We start from the raw sequence: 14,573 nt of genomic DNA, 5'->3' as shown, positions 1-14,573 counted from the left end.
CCCTTCTCAGAATAGTGTTTTAAAATCTTTAAAATAAGATAGATAAATAAGATTACTAAAGAAATCAACCACATTGAAGTACAGTTATTAAATAGGAAAGAAACTGTAATACAGTGATATTTGTGCTTCTTTTTCAACTTGTGAAATATCAAGTCCCAGCAGCAGATCTAATAACAACCACGATGGCAGAGGTGTCATGAGGATAAAGGATAGCAAGTTCTCTGTGACACGTGATGTGATATGCCAATATCAGTGATTTTTATTGTTGACAAAGTCACAGAGACTCCCAGGCCTGCTACATATATGTTGCCTATATTCAGAATTAATGGAAAGAAATACTTAATCTCAGTTTGAGGCTAGTCAACAAAGATGGATTTTCTTTCTGTCCAGGTTCATGAGTGTCCTGAATTCCAGCCACAGAGCTATTGGATGTTTGGAGCCCAGGTGAAGATCCCAGAGCTGAGGAATGAAAGGTTGGAAAAGCCCAGTCAGCTGTGTCGGCCTCCAGAGACACACTCTTGACCACTGTGAGGTGCCTGCCACGAAACCCCTAGCTCCCTGCTCTGCAACTTCTGGCTTTGACGACAGGTGAACCAGTTAGCCATGCCCGGAGGCGGAAAGGGCAGAACCCAGAGCCTGTCTTTTGAAGCCTTGGGCTTCCTTTGATGTGCAGATTTTATCAAGGTCCTTTCAGGAGTTGGGCAAATCCCATTTGCCTTCTTCGAATCCTCCTTTTGTGAATATTTCCAGAGAATCCCCAAATCACTCTCCTATGGTTTATTTTAGGCTGCTTGCTTGCTTGCATTCATTTAGTTACTTATTTATTTATTTTGCAGAGGAAAGTGATGGTCTGCTGGGCTGGACCTGGACTTTGAGGCGGGACTTTGGAATCTGAAGAAGAGATCATATTCAGATAGTCCTCCTTCCAGGTCAGTTTCAGAAAAATAGTGAAGGGAAATACTAATAAATGTGATCAAAATATTCATGTGTAATAATTAAGCAATTCAGTGCCTTGAACTTAACAGGTTTAAGCTGAAATTCCTTAGTGGATATGTGATTTTAGAGAAGTGGATTAAACTGTCTAAACTTCTCTTTACATGTAAGGAAACTGAGGCAGGCTCAGAGAAGCTAAGTAGATCTTCTGAGGCCACACAGCTAGTAAGGGGATGCTGAGAGTAGAATGCAGGTCCATCTGACTATATGACTATCTGGCTGAGGGAGGAAGAGAGGCTGCTACTCTGCAGTACCCTGCCACCAATGACAATAATAGTAACCAGAGCAACAGTAGCAACCCCTAAAGAAGCGTGGACTCCATGCCAGGCACTATAACAGGCATTTGAACGAGTTTTCTTTCATCCTCCCAATGGCCCTGCGAGATAGGGATGATTCCCCACTTTCCACTAATGAGAATCCCGAGATCAGAGAGGTGAGATGATTTTTCCAAAGTCACACAGCCATGGATGGCAAAACCCAGGTCTGGCTGGGTCAGGAACCTTTCCTCAACCATGTCCAGAAGCAAAGTTTCTGAGGCCTCTCTTGGAGACAGGGAATTATGATTTCCAAAGCAGAACTCCAAACAGTTCCACTCTGAATGAGTTGACAGTGGCAATTGGTCCCTTGAGAGAAAAGTCAACAATGGCTATGCTTAAGCTATAGCATTGAGGGAAGGGATCTTGAACTTTGGAATAGGCCGAAGAAGGATAAGGCAAGGGAAGACCTGAAATCCGCTGGAAGAAGGCATTCAGCAACCTCATAGCTTTCCAGGGCTTGCTGTAGCTACAGGAATGACACAAGGCTGTTGCTTCTTTCCAAGCTGACCTGAAGGCTGCAAGATGAGATGGCTGTTGCCGGAGACGTTCTTTGACGTAGCTACCAGCATTGCAGAAGCATGACAATGTCTCCAACACCACCTTCCTGAGTCCAAAACTCTGTACATTTGAACTCAGAGAGAGCCACAAGATCCCAGCATGATGCTCCTATGGTACTGTGGGACCTGGATTGGGACTTACAATCCCATTCAAGGGTATGAGTCTTGTCCATTCTCCCAGCCTCCCTTGCAGCCCAGAGCTCACATCTGCAGCCCATCTGGCTGGGCTTAAGAGTGCAGTCCACGGTCAGGGAAAAGGAAGTCTCTCTGTGTGTATTTCAGGCCTGGCCTGGACAGCCTAAGCCTCCTCCCAGGCCAAGATCAGCGGATAAACTCAGTCCAGTGAGCTAGCTGCTTGTCAGAGAAGCTTCTGGCCTTGACTTTCAGATTCCTGAGTCATCTCTCCTTGGGCCTATCCTCTGCTGGACTTCCTTGCAGGGGCCTTTGATGAACAGATGAGATAATAGACATGCTTTGAAAAAGATAAAATGCTGAACAAAGGGTTTTGCTGGCCACTGCAATGGGTGCCTTGGATTGGTTAAGCCTTGAATCTCCTTCCTGTCCAAGGGCAAAAACTTCTCCCAACCTCTGCGTCTCAAAGACAGTCAGTTTATGTGGTGACAAGCACGCTGCAACCCCCAACCACTCAGGGTAATAAACTCAGCAGCCATTAGTAAGAACACTTAAAGGATGGGCTTACTTGTTAGGCACATTTCATCCACCAACCAATGGAATCATCAAAACAAGAATGAGATAGGAGTATGGATTTTCCCATTCTATGGACAAAAACCCCTGATGCATGGGGAAGTCAAAAAACATGCCCAAGATCATAGAGTTACTTGGTACAGATTTAGGATTTGGACCCAAGCCTACTCATTCCAATCTCCAACAAAACATGAGGGATTTAGTTATGATATCCTCAACTAGAATAAAATATAACACAATAGGAACAAGAAACATGTGGTTTGACAAACATGTCCCTGATAGCTCTTCCAAATTTGCAGAAAAGATGACTTTTCCTCAGCACTGCAGCTGGGGATCTTGGCGTGAGTTGTATCAAATGGAGGTCCCGCTTCAGGGAGATGAGAGATCATAGCATTATTCTGTTGGCTGAGACCTTGATGGTTATTTAGGGCCAGCAAACCCTTCACAATAGTCATGCCAAGAGCTGTCCAGTCAATGCTTGGACACTTGCAGAGATGAGGAACTTAATCCTGCAAGGTGGCTTAGTATAGTCCCAGATATCTCATCATTATCTACCACTCCTTTGGGCAAATTGACAGAATGTATTAAATTTGAAAACACACTCTTCCTACTGTCCAGCAAGTACACCCTTACAGAGATGTGGGAGGAAGAGTGTAAAGAGGGTTTCACAGCTACACTGTATTAGCAAAAAAATCTGAACCAACCTGTATATCTCCCAACAAAGGAGTGAATGCATAAAATGTAAAATATTCAATGGAACATTATATAGTCATAAAAAAGAACATACTAAGCCTATAATGTATCCTTATGGAGAAATCTCAGAAAAACAATAATTAATAAAAAAGAGCACGCTGCTGAAAATTTAGTACAGTATTGTAACACTACTCATGCTTAGAGCAACAAAAAACTAAACTATATATTTTCTATGGTAAAGATGTGGGTGCAAAGATGTTTGAAAAGTTCTATAAGGTAATTAACAAATTGACAATACATACTTCTGAGGAAGCAGGGAGAGAAGGCTCCAAATTTATTTGTAGCATTAAATGATATTTTAAAGGAAGATAAGTTACTGTATGTTTAGGTAGCTAACATTTATCTGAAAGTCTTTAATGAGAATTTCTTCCTATTATATTGTGCTGAAATCTGCTGTATCTTTAGCGTCTTTAATTTTCTCTATTTTTCTCTCCCAGAAAATGTGTGAAGGTGGGGTTTGAATCTTTCCTGAACCAAAAATCTGTTTCTATAACTATTACTAATCTGCCTTAGTTTCCCAGTTCCTTACTTCCCAAATTCTCTACATTGTACAAGCTCTTATTTCTCTCTCCTTCCCTTCCCTTCCTTTTCCTTTTTACTTTCCTTTCCTTTTCTTTCCTTCCCTCCCTCCTTTCCTTCCTTCTGCCTTTCCTTTCTTCCTTCCTTCCTTCCTTCCTCCTTGCCTGCCTTCCTCCCTTCCTTCTTTCTTTCCTTTCTTTTTTCCTTCCTTCCTTCCTTCTTCCCCATTTCCTCCCTCTCTATGTCCCTCCTACTCTCTCTGAGATTAAAACATTCAAAAAAGGTCAGGTGTGGTGGCTCATGCCTGTAATTCCAGCACTTTGGGAGACCGAAGCAGGTGGATCACAAGGTCAAGAGATCGAGACCATCCTGGCTAACATGGGGAAACCCCATCTCTACTAAAAATAAAAAAAATTAGCCGGGCATGGTGGTACGTACCTGTAGTCCCAGCTACTGAGGAGGCTGAGGCAGGAGAATCGCTTGAACATGGGAGGTGGAGGCTGCAGTAAGCCAAGATCATGCCACTGCACTCCAGCCTAGGCGACAGAGCGAGATTCTTTAAAAACAAAAAAAGAAAGGAACGTATCTTAAAATGATTAGAGCTATTTATGACAAACCTACAGCCAAGGCCGGGCGCGGTGGCTCAAGCCTGTAATCCCAGCACTTTGGGAGGCCGAGACGGGCGAATCACGAGGTCAGGAGATCAAAACCATCCTGGCTAACACGGTGAAACCCCGTCTCTACTAAAAATACAAAAAAATTAGCTGGGCGAGGTGGCGGGCGCCTGTAGTCCCGGCTACTCGGGAGGCTGAGGCAGGAGAATGGCGGGAACCCGGGAGGCGGAGCTTGCAGTGAGCTGAGATCTGGCCACTGCACTCCAGCCTGGGGGCAGAGCGAGACTCTGTCTCAAAAAAAAAAAAAAAAAAAAAACCTACAGCCAATAGCATACTGAATGGGCAAAAACTGAGAGCATTCCCTTTGAAAACTGGCACAGGTCAAGGATGCCCTCTCTCACCACTTCTATTCAACATAGTATTGGAAGTTCTGGCCAGAGCAATCAGGCAAGCGAAAGAAATAAAGTGTGTTTAAATAGGAAGCGAGGAAGTCAAATTGTCTCTATGTGAGGATGATATGATTGTATATTTAGAAAACCCCATCGTCTCAGCCCAAAATCTCCTTAAGCTGATAAGCAACTTCAGCAAAGTCTCAGGATACAAAATCAATGTGCAAAAATCACAAGCATTCCTATACACCAATAATAGACAAACAGAAAGCCAAATCATGAGTGAACTCCCATTCACAATTGTTACAAAGAGAATAAAATACTTTGGAATACAATTTACAAGTGATGTGAAGGACCTCTTCAAGGAGAACTACAAACCACTGCTCAAGGAAATGAGAGAGGACACAAACAAATGGAAAAACATTCCATGCTCATGTATAGGAAGAATCAATATTGTGAAAATGACCATACTGCCCAAAGTAATTTATAGATCCAGGGCTATCCCGTCAAACTATCATAGATTTTCTTCACAGAATTAGAAAAACTACTTTAATTTTCATGTGGAACCAAAAAAAGAGCCCATATAGCTAAGAAAATCGTAAGCAAAAAGAACAAAGCTGGAGGCATCATGCTACCTAACCTCAAACTCTATTACAAGGCTACAGTAACCAAAACAGCACGGGACTGGTACCAAAACAGATATGTAGACCAAGGAAACAGAACACAGGCCTCAGAAATAACACCACACACCTACAACCATCTGATCGTTGACAAACCTGAAAACAACAAGCAATGGGGAAAGGATTCCCTATTTAATAAATGATGTTGGGAAAACTGGCTGGCCATATGCAGAAACTGGACACCTTCCTTACACCTTATACAAAAATTAACTCAAGATAGATTAAAGACTTAAATGTAAGACGTAAAATCTTAAAAATCCTAGAAGAAAACCTGGGCAATACCATTCAGGTCATAGGCATGGGCAAAGACTTCATGACTAAAACACCAAAAGCAAAGGCAACAAAAGCCAAAATTGACAAATGGGATCTAATTAAACTAAAGAACTTCTGCACAGCAAAATAAACTACCATCAGAGTGAACAGGCAACCTACAGAATGGGAGAAAATTTTTGCAATCTATCCATATAGATGGGGCCAATATCCAGAATCTACAAAGAACTTAAACAAATTTATAAGAAAAAACCAAACAACCCCATCAAAATGTGGGCAAAGGATATTAACAGACACTTCTCAAAAGAAGACATTTATGCGGCCAACAAACATATGAAGAAAAACTCATCATCACTGGTCATTAGGGAAATGCAAATCAAAATCATGATGCAATGCCATCTCACACCAGTTAGAATGGTGATCATTAAAAAGTCAGGAAACAACAGATGCTGGAGTGGATGTGGAGAAATAGAAACGCTTTTATACTGTTGGTGGGAATGCAAATTAGTTCAAACATTGTGAAAGACAGTGTAGTGATTCCTCAAGGATCTAGAACTAGAAATACCATTTGACCCAGCAATCCTATTACTGGGTATATACCCAAAGTATTATAAATCATTCTACTATAAAGACACATGCACACGTATGTTTATATTGGCACTGTTCACAATAGCAAAAACTTGGAACCAACCCAAAGGTCCATCAATGATAGACTGGATACAGAAAATGTGGCACATATACACCATGGAATACTATGCAGCCATAAAAAAGGATGAGTCATGTCCTTTGTGGGGACATGGATGAAGCTGGAAACCATCATTCTGAGCAAACTAACAGAAGAACAGAAAACCAAACACCACATGTTCTCACTCATGAGTGGCAGTTGAACAATGAGAGCACATGGACACAGGAAGGGGAATATCACACACTGAGGCCTGTCAGGGTATGGGGGGCTAGGGGAGGGATATCACTAGGAGAAACACCTAATGAGGATGACAGGTTGATGGGTGCAGCAAACCACCATGGCACATGTATACCTATGTAACAAACCTGCACGTTCTGCACATGTACCTCAGAACTTAAAATATTAAAAAAAAAAATTCAAAAAAAAAGAAAACAAGACCCACCCATATTTCTACCATCCGTAATAAACCATTATGAACATGTAAGCATATTTTGTAACTGTCTCTCTTTTATATTTACACCTTTCAAGATTACTCAATGAATACATAAAGGCACAGCTTTTAAATACCATTGAAACGTCACAGTAAACTTAAACTCCCCTCAATGCATACTCCTGGTTCCAATTCTATGCTCTCATCCAGGCTATCCACACAAACACAATATACTATTATGAACTCAGAGTATATAGTCTCATTTTAATAGAATTTTACATACTTATACATGAACCCTTAAAAATATAGGGGTCCTCTTGGGTGTTTTGAATTTCATGGATGGGATATGAATCACTTCGCAAACAGAATTTTCTCTCCATATTCTCAGAAATCTCCCTGTTGACACATATAACTCTGGTTTGTCCTCTTTGATTGCAATCTTTTTTTTTTTTTTTTTTTTTTTTTTTGAGACGGAGTCTCGCTCTGTCACCCGGACTGGAGTGCAGTGGCCGGATCTCCGCTCACTGCAAGCTCCGCCTCCCAGGTTTACGCCATTCTCCTGCCTCAGCCTCCCGAGTAACTGGGACTACAGGCGCCCGCCACCTCGCCCGGCTAGTTTTTGTATTTTTAGTAGAGACGGGGTTTCACCGTGTTCGCCAGGATGGTCTCGATCTCCTGACCTCGTGATCCACCCGTCTCGGCCTCCCAAAGTGCTGGGATTACAGGCTTGAGCCACCGCGCCCGGCCTGATTGCAATCTTAAAACATGTGCATGTGTAACACTGCACGTATCCAGTCCCCTGTTGATGGACACCTCAGTTGATTCCAATTTCTTCTATCATAAGTTATTCTGTAATGGACATACTTGTATATGTCTCCTTGTGCAAAAATATAAGAGTTTCTCCAGGAGAGACCTCCAGAAGTGATGTGCACCTCTTTCTCTTAATAAACAAGAGTATCTAGAATTGAATCCACTCATCTGAATGTGGTCTCATCAGACTGACCCATCCACAAATATTTCATGGAGAAACCACTATGTGCGATTATACTAGGTAGACAGAATACAAGACAAGCACAGTCCCTTCTTTCTTAGACCTTATAATCTCATGAAGTAGAGCAGCAGTAAGCAAATATTTCAGATTATTGGGTAAATACAGGCATACAATGTGCTGTGAAGATGGAGGAAGACGAGGGCACCATGACAAGGCACCCAGCCTAGCCCATGGTTAGTGAAAGCTTCCTGGAAGAGCTAACTTGCCTACTTGAAAAAACAGGTCAGTTGAAAAATGGATGGTAGAGGATCATTTCAGCAGAGGAAGCTTAGAGGCGACTGAGAACAAACTGAACAGGCTGTAAAATAGGGCTAAAAATAATCCCCAGCACTTTGAGTTATAGTGAGGATAAAATGAGGAAATTCGTGTAAAGCAGTTAGTGTAGGGCCCTGAACAAGGGCGCATTCAATCAATGGTAGCAAAAATCACAGTAGTAATAATAATAATGTGTGACTGCTTCTTTAAAAAGCAAAAGGGAGCAGACAGTCCCCCTGGGAATAAGAAAGGCAGATGCCCCATTTGAGAGCTCCAGACTGTCCCCAGAGGCAAGGTGGTCAGTTACGGACTGACCGATGACCTTGAGCCTCGCCACTTTTCCTGGAAGCCTTTAGTCTTGAATCCAAGGGTGTCTCTCCAGATGGACCGTGGGTGTGGAGCTGAGCAAATACTCTGTCATTGATCATCCCCTGTGGTCCAGATGCTTCCCCAGAGGGTTGGTTAGTGGGTGAGTGGGAGGTGCCCTTGGAGGTCTTAGCTGTGTCTGCAGAAGAGGCCAGGAGAGGAGGGTGAGGGTGGGATACATCTCAGCCCTGCTCTTTGAGGCTTCTGGCCTCTGTTGTCAGGAGTGGACTTTTTATAATCCCTGTCAGAGGTAGACAGGGAGTGCTGCTATAGTAGAACCTCTAAATCAAGAATAACAAAAGTCGACTGTCTATTGCACTTTTTTTCAATACGAATGCACTGTGCTAACCATATGCTATCTTGCTAAAACTTTTCTGCAACTCTGTGATGTGGGTCCTATCTCATACTCACTTTCTGTACTGGGTAAGCTAAGGCTCAGAGAGGTCAAGTCACTTTCCCAAAGCCAGTTTTGTCAGTTGCAAACTCAGGCTTTTACCCATTGGGCCGTTAATACAATCCTCTTTCCTTCCAACTCTGCCACTTGGGAGCTGTGATCTTAGACAAGGGACTTAACCCCTGCATGTCTTGGTTTATTGGACTGTATTATGAAATGAAGAAAATGCTTCTTAGGGTTGTCAAAAAGGATTAACATGAATTAATGTATGTCCAAGGTTTATGGCAATACTTGGCTTGCCACAGTAATGCAGTTGTGAATTATTTGAATTATGATTATAGTTTTTTCTTTGGTGTATGTTGGTCACTTGTATTTTTCCATTTTGCAAATGACCTTTTCATAGATTTTCTTCACTAAATTTGCATTTTGCTAAGGGGTCTTTTTTGAAGACTGGAGAAACTATGTGTTTTCCCTAAGGGGAAAAAAGGGACATGCTTGTACTCACCACTATGCCCCCACATGCATGTGGGATGGAAATCGACCACAGGGTCTGCAACCAATGTGGCCTTTAACTTTCTGTAGCCTTCAATGTCAAGGCAGCACTTCAGGTGGTGCCCTTCAGAGAATGTCAGTGTGGTGGCCTCCGAGCTGGGAGACCAGCAGAAAGCCATCAGGGAGAACACCAAACCAAGAGCTCACACAAGAGTTAAATGAAGTCCCCTTCCAAGGAGACCACCCAGAAACACATCGGCTTCACCGAAGAGATCCAAGGTCTTCCAAGAGAAGATCCGTCTCCCTTCTGCGACTGAAGAGACCTGAACTCCCTAGGGGCCTCTTTCCTGGCTGACTTCCTGCTTGGGACTTCTCCAAACCTTCTCTCCTTAAACCCTGGCTGGTTAGCTCCCTCTTTTCAATATCTGTTCTCTCCATGCCCCCCTGCCCTTGGCTCTGCCCCAGATCCTGGCAACATCCTGTTCTTCCCCTGAACTAAACTCCCTCTCCAGCTTCCCAGTGTGATAGGAATCTTAAATAAATGCTTCCTGTCTCTTGACCACCTTATCTCCCATTCCTCCCGAATGGCTGACGTTCAAGAACCACAGGCAGTGTTGCACTCCCTTCTAATTTTAAACCTGCCCTCTGAGGCTCTCTCCTCTTCCTTCTTAAGGTTCCGGGAAAGGCCAGGAGGGTGTCAGAGGTCTTTGTCAACCCGCTGACTCAGCAGAGGCAGAAGGCATTCTTCTTAAGTTCCCAGGGAGAGAGTGAAGCTAAGGATCCTGGGTGACACCACGTTGCAGTGCCTGCCCCAGAGAGAACTGCATGGACCAGGTACTTGGTGCAACTTTCTTATATTCATGAATGACCATGAGAATGATTGAGGTGGAAATAAACCCAAACATGTCTATGAAGTAATAAACTAGGAAAATTTGTACATGCACACACACACACACACACGAGTTGACCTTTGTAAATGTCCAATATCCAGTCTTTTGTTAACAAAATGTTGATTTGTACCTTCCCAGTCCTTGGAAGGTTGGGTTCCAGGGATGTCATGTGACCCACTCAGGCCCAGCCAATCAGAGTGTTGCTGGCCAGTGATTGGTTCTGAATAAGCCTGTGTCTCAAGTCTGACCAATTGGAGTCAACAGAGACTCAACACTGAGATTTTTCTTTGAGCCTTTGAGAGAGGGGTTATGTGCTATAAGGTGGTTGTGGCTAAAAGCTTGGAAGTCAGCTGACTTGATGGTGGTGAGGATTTCCTGGGTGTATACTTACCCCAAACTGTGTATATTTAACATGTACACAGCTTTTTATTATGTCGTTCATGCTTCAATAAGGGTTTTTTTAAAAAGTCTGCTGAAAGCTGGAAGCAGCCACTTCAGCATCACCCTCAGAATGGAGCCTACTCAAGGGGAAGCCGGGCTGGAGTACAGAACAAGGAAAAGACTTGGTCTCATCTGAACCCACGAACCCAGCTCTGTCTGAAAGTGATTCTTCTGAAATTTTAATGACTGGAGTCTGTAAAGTCCCTTCGTCTTAGTTTTTTGATCATTCATAATCACACACACACACACACACACACACACCACCCACACTCATATAAACATACACAATGAGGTGAGGATAAAATGAATAATCTATACCTGTACTGAAAATGTGTCACTACATGCTGGGCGCGGTGGCTCACGCCTGTAATCCCAGCACTTTGGGAAGCCAAGGCGGGCAGATGACGAGGTCAGGAAATCGCGACCATCCTGGTTAACATAGTGAAAACCCGTCTCTACTAAAAATACAAAAAATTAGCCGGGCATGGTGGCAGGCGCCTGTAGTCCCAGCTACTCGGGAGGCTGAGGCAGGAGAATGGCGTGAACCCGGGAGGCGGAGCTTGCAGTGAGCCGAGATGGCGCCACTGCACTCCAGCCTGGGCGACAGAGCAAGACTCCGTCTCAAAAAAAAAAAAAAAAAAAAAAAAAAAAAAACTATCACTATCAAGATGTATTTTTAAAATGACTCTCTGAGTAAAACATTATTAGTCCCATTTCATGGGCTACTGAATAATAATATTGAAACTCGGAGAATTGAAGATGTTTGCCCAACATCACTCGGCTAGGAAGTCACACAGCCCAGATTTAAATTCAGGGCTGCCTACGCCAAGGTCCTTGATCTTTGCAAAACACGGAGCCATCTTTAAAGGCAACTGAAGGAAGTTTTTAGTCTAGATTACCCGATGTGACTTTGGTCACCATAATTAACTACAAGGACCCTGAGGTCTCATATGTGCCACCCTCCTTTGTAGCCACTTCCTTGTCTTCCTTCACACATTTGCCTTTCTCCTTTTATCCCTCCCCTTCCTGGTTATGTCTGATCCCATCCATAGCCCTCTTCACCTTCTTAATAACTATATCATTCTATGAAACAGTTGAATTCGACCTTTTTTTTTTTGAGATGGAATTTTGCTCTTGTTGCCCAGGCTGGAGTGCAAGGGCACAATCTCAGCTGACCACAACCTCCGCCTCCCTGGTTCAAGCGATTCTCCTGCCTTAGCCTCCTGAGTAGCTGGGATTACAGGCACGTGCCACCATGCCCGGCTAATTTTGTATTTTTAGTAGAGACCGGGTTTCTCCATGTTGGTCAGGCTGGTCTCGAACTCCTGACCTCAGGTGATCTGCCTCCTCGGCCTCCCAAGTGCTGGGATTACAGGTGTGAGCCACCGCGCCTGACCGGACCTTTATGTTTCTTCTCAGACTTTTCCACTCACTCCTCTTCCTCAATTTACTTCTTCAGCACGAGTATGTCCCAGGGTTCACCCTTAGTTCACTCCTCGGCTTTTAACTTGTCTCTTGCTTAAGCCTCAGACCCATAAACACCCACGTGTGTCTCCTCACATCTGCTCCTGGATGTCCCCCAGGCACCTCAAGCTTGGACTGTCCAAAACAGAGCTTAACACCTTCCCCCTAACCTGCTGTTACACTTCTGTTCCCCAGTGCATCCGTGGCATGCTCAGCCTTCCACTCAATCACACTGGAAGAATCTTGGAGTCTTGTTCAACTTCATCTCGTTCCACGCTTGTCCCACCTAATCAATCATCCATTCCTGTGACTTTTACTTCCCGTATAATCCCCAGGCTCACCCTCACTCTCCATTCCGATGAGCACTGTGCGTGTGATGGGATGAGTGAATAACTGACAGTGTGCATCAGGCTTTGGGAAACCACTCCTGGGTTTGTACACCTTTTCTTTATCGGTGTGCAAAATGAGACCCCAACATGCAAGAGTGTGTGTGCTATATTTCTCTGGGTTGCTGTCTTCTATAACTAGTGATAACTTATAATCAAAATTAATACAGGCTTAAGGATTTTACACTTTATTAAATGTGAGTCAACTCTTTCTCGACCACGTAGTATGTGTTTGTGTGTCTGCACATGTATCTGCGAATATGTGTGTTTTTAGGTTTCCCTGCCACCCTTACTCCCATAGTGCCCCATATACAGATGTCACAAAATGTGGACAATTCCACAGATGTTCCTTTCTCCAAATCTCAGACTTGCTTCTTTAACTAGGTCATGCTTAGTGTCGCTTTCTTACTCCATCCCTTGTTTGCTATAGCACTAGTTACCTCATCTGAAGATTGAACACAGCATAGGTATTTACCAGAGAGGGCTGTTGAGTGGATTAAACAGGGATATGCCTGCAAAGTACTTAATTTGTACCTGGTACACAGAAGCATCTAGTACATTATAGTACTATTGCTATGATTTTTAATATTATTATTAGAAGGGAAAGAGAGATTTTTAAATTCTCATGTTCTTTCTGGGTCATGTCCTTAAAATTTCACTTCTTGATAAATTATTACAGACAGCTAAGACAGAGCAGTTCCCTTTTCATCCTGAAAATGAGCAGCACCTCCTTAATTAGTAGCCATTGGGAGAATCCGAGTGCCTGTCCTCTCACTGTTTATATTAGCAGATTTCATTAATCACACATAAGAGAGTAGACATTACTATCTCACCACACTATGTGTTAAAAAAAATACTTAATTGTGTCTGAATAGATGTCTGTACCCTCAGAGAAAATATCAGAATGAAAACTCTTTAAACATGATTTTCTTTATATGCCCTTTTAGTTTCAATGAATAATGGCTCATTGAAACAGTTGAAGAGATAAGGACTAACTTCAATTGTGTTCCCATTATAAAACAGCGACTTGACTAATGTTAACAGTCACAGCAGCTGTCTTTTGCCTTAGTTTCACTAGAGTGGAAACTGAGGCTCTGAGAATCTAAGCCACCTGCCCAAGTTGACAGCTGGTTGTTCTCCATGCAAAGCAGTACGTGCGGTAATTAAGAGTATGGGCTCTGGAGAGAGGTTGCTTAGGTTCAAATCCTAGTCCTGCCACTTGATAACTTTTTGATCTTTAGACAGGCCATTAAATATCTCTGTGTCTCAGTTTTTCTACTCATAAAATGGGGATAATAGTACCTGTTTGATACGGTTATTGTGCTAATTAAATAAGAGAGTATATGTTAAGTATTCATCCAGTGCATGGCATGTGTGAAGCACTCAGCAAATGTGAGCTTTTATTATATTCCAGCTACACAGGCAGTATTTCTTTCTAGACTAGATACAAATCTTGTTCTTGCCTCAGGGCCTTTGCACTTGCTGTTCCCTCGACCTGGAATGCTTTTCCCCCAGATCTTCACAGGAAAGGCTCCTTCTCATTCCCTTAGCTTTGCTCTGACCACCCTGTTGAATGTCGTCCCCAAACTATTGCACAATGTCACATTAAACTTTTTGTTGTCCTTGTAGTATTAATTCTGACATGAAATTATCACATTAATATTTCTGTTGGTTTACCTATTACACATCCCCCCAGTTTTAGTGTCTGTCTCACTCCCAACTGTATTCTTAGCACCATGTACAGATGCTAAGTAGTAGGCACATAGTAGGTAATCAATAAATGTGCATTGAAAAAAATGATGAATGGGTCATTAAGGGTATAAAGCAATGTCTGTTGGACTCCAAATCCTTTCTGTGCCAAGCTACTTTCAAAGCTGACAACCTCTGGCAGGAATGGAGGAGCCAAAGTCCTCGCTTTTTTT

The 14,573-nt window shown here is 43.0% G+C and overlaps 1 long non-coding RNA gene across 1 annotated transcript; it reads left to right on the top strand.

The window, feature by feature from the left end:
* Positions 1-393: 393 nt before the first annotated feature.
* On the top strand, positions 394-10,299 carry LOC117090962. Its single transcript, XR_004440178.1, has 3 exons — positions 394-588; positions 837-929; positions 10,144-10,299. It is a non-coding gene; the product is annotated as an uncharacterized LOC117090962 (long non-coding RNA).
* The last annotated feature ends 4,274 nt before the right edge of the window (positions 10,300-14,573 follow it).

Source organism: Trachypithecus francoisi, unplaced genomic scaffold, assembly GCF_009764315.1.
Source record: "Trachypithecus francoisi isolate TF-2019V2 unplaced genomic scaffold, Tfra_2.0 Lachesis_group11, whole genome shotgun sequence".
Lineage (NCBI taxonomy): Eukaryota > Metazoa > Chordata > Mammalia > Primates > Cercopithecidae > Trachypithecus > Trachypithecus francoisi.
Note: the sequence above shows the minus strand (reverse complement) of the source record. Positions and strands in the feature narration are given on the sequence as shown.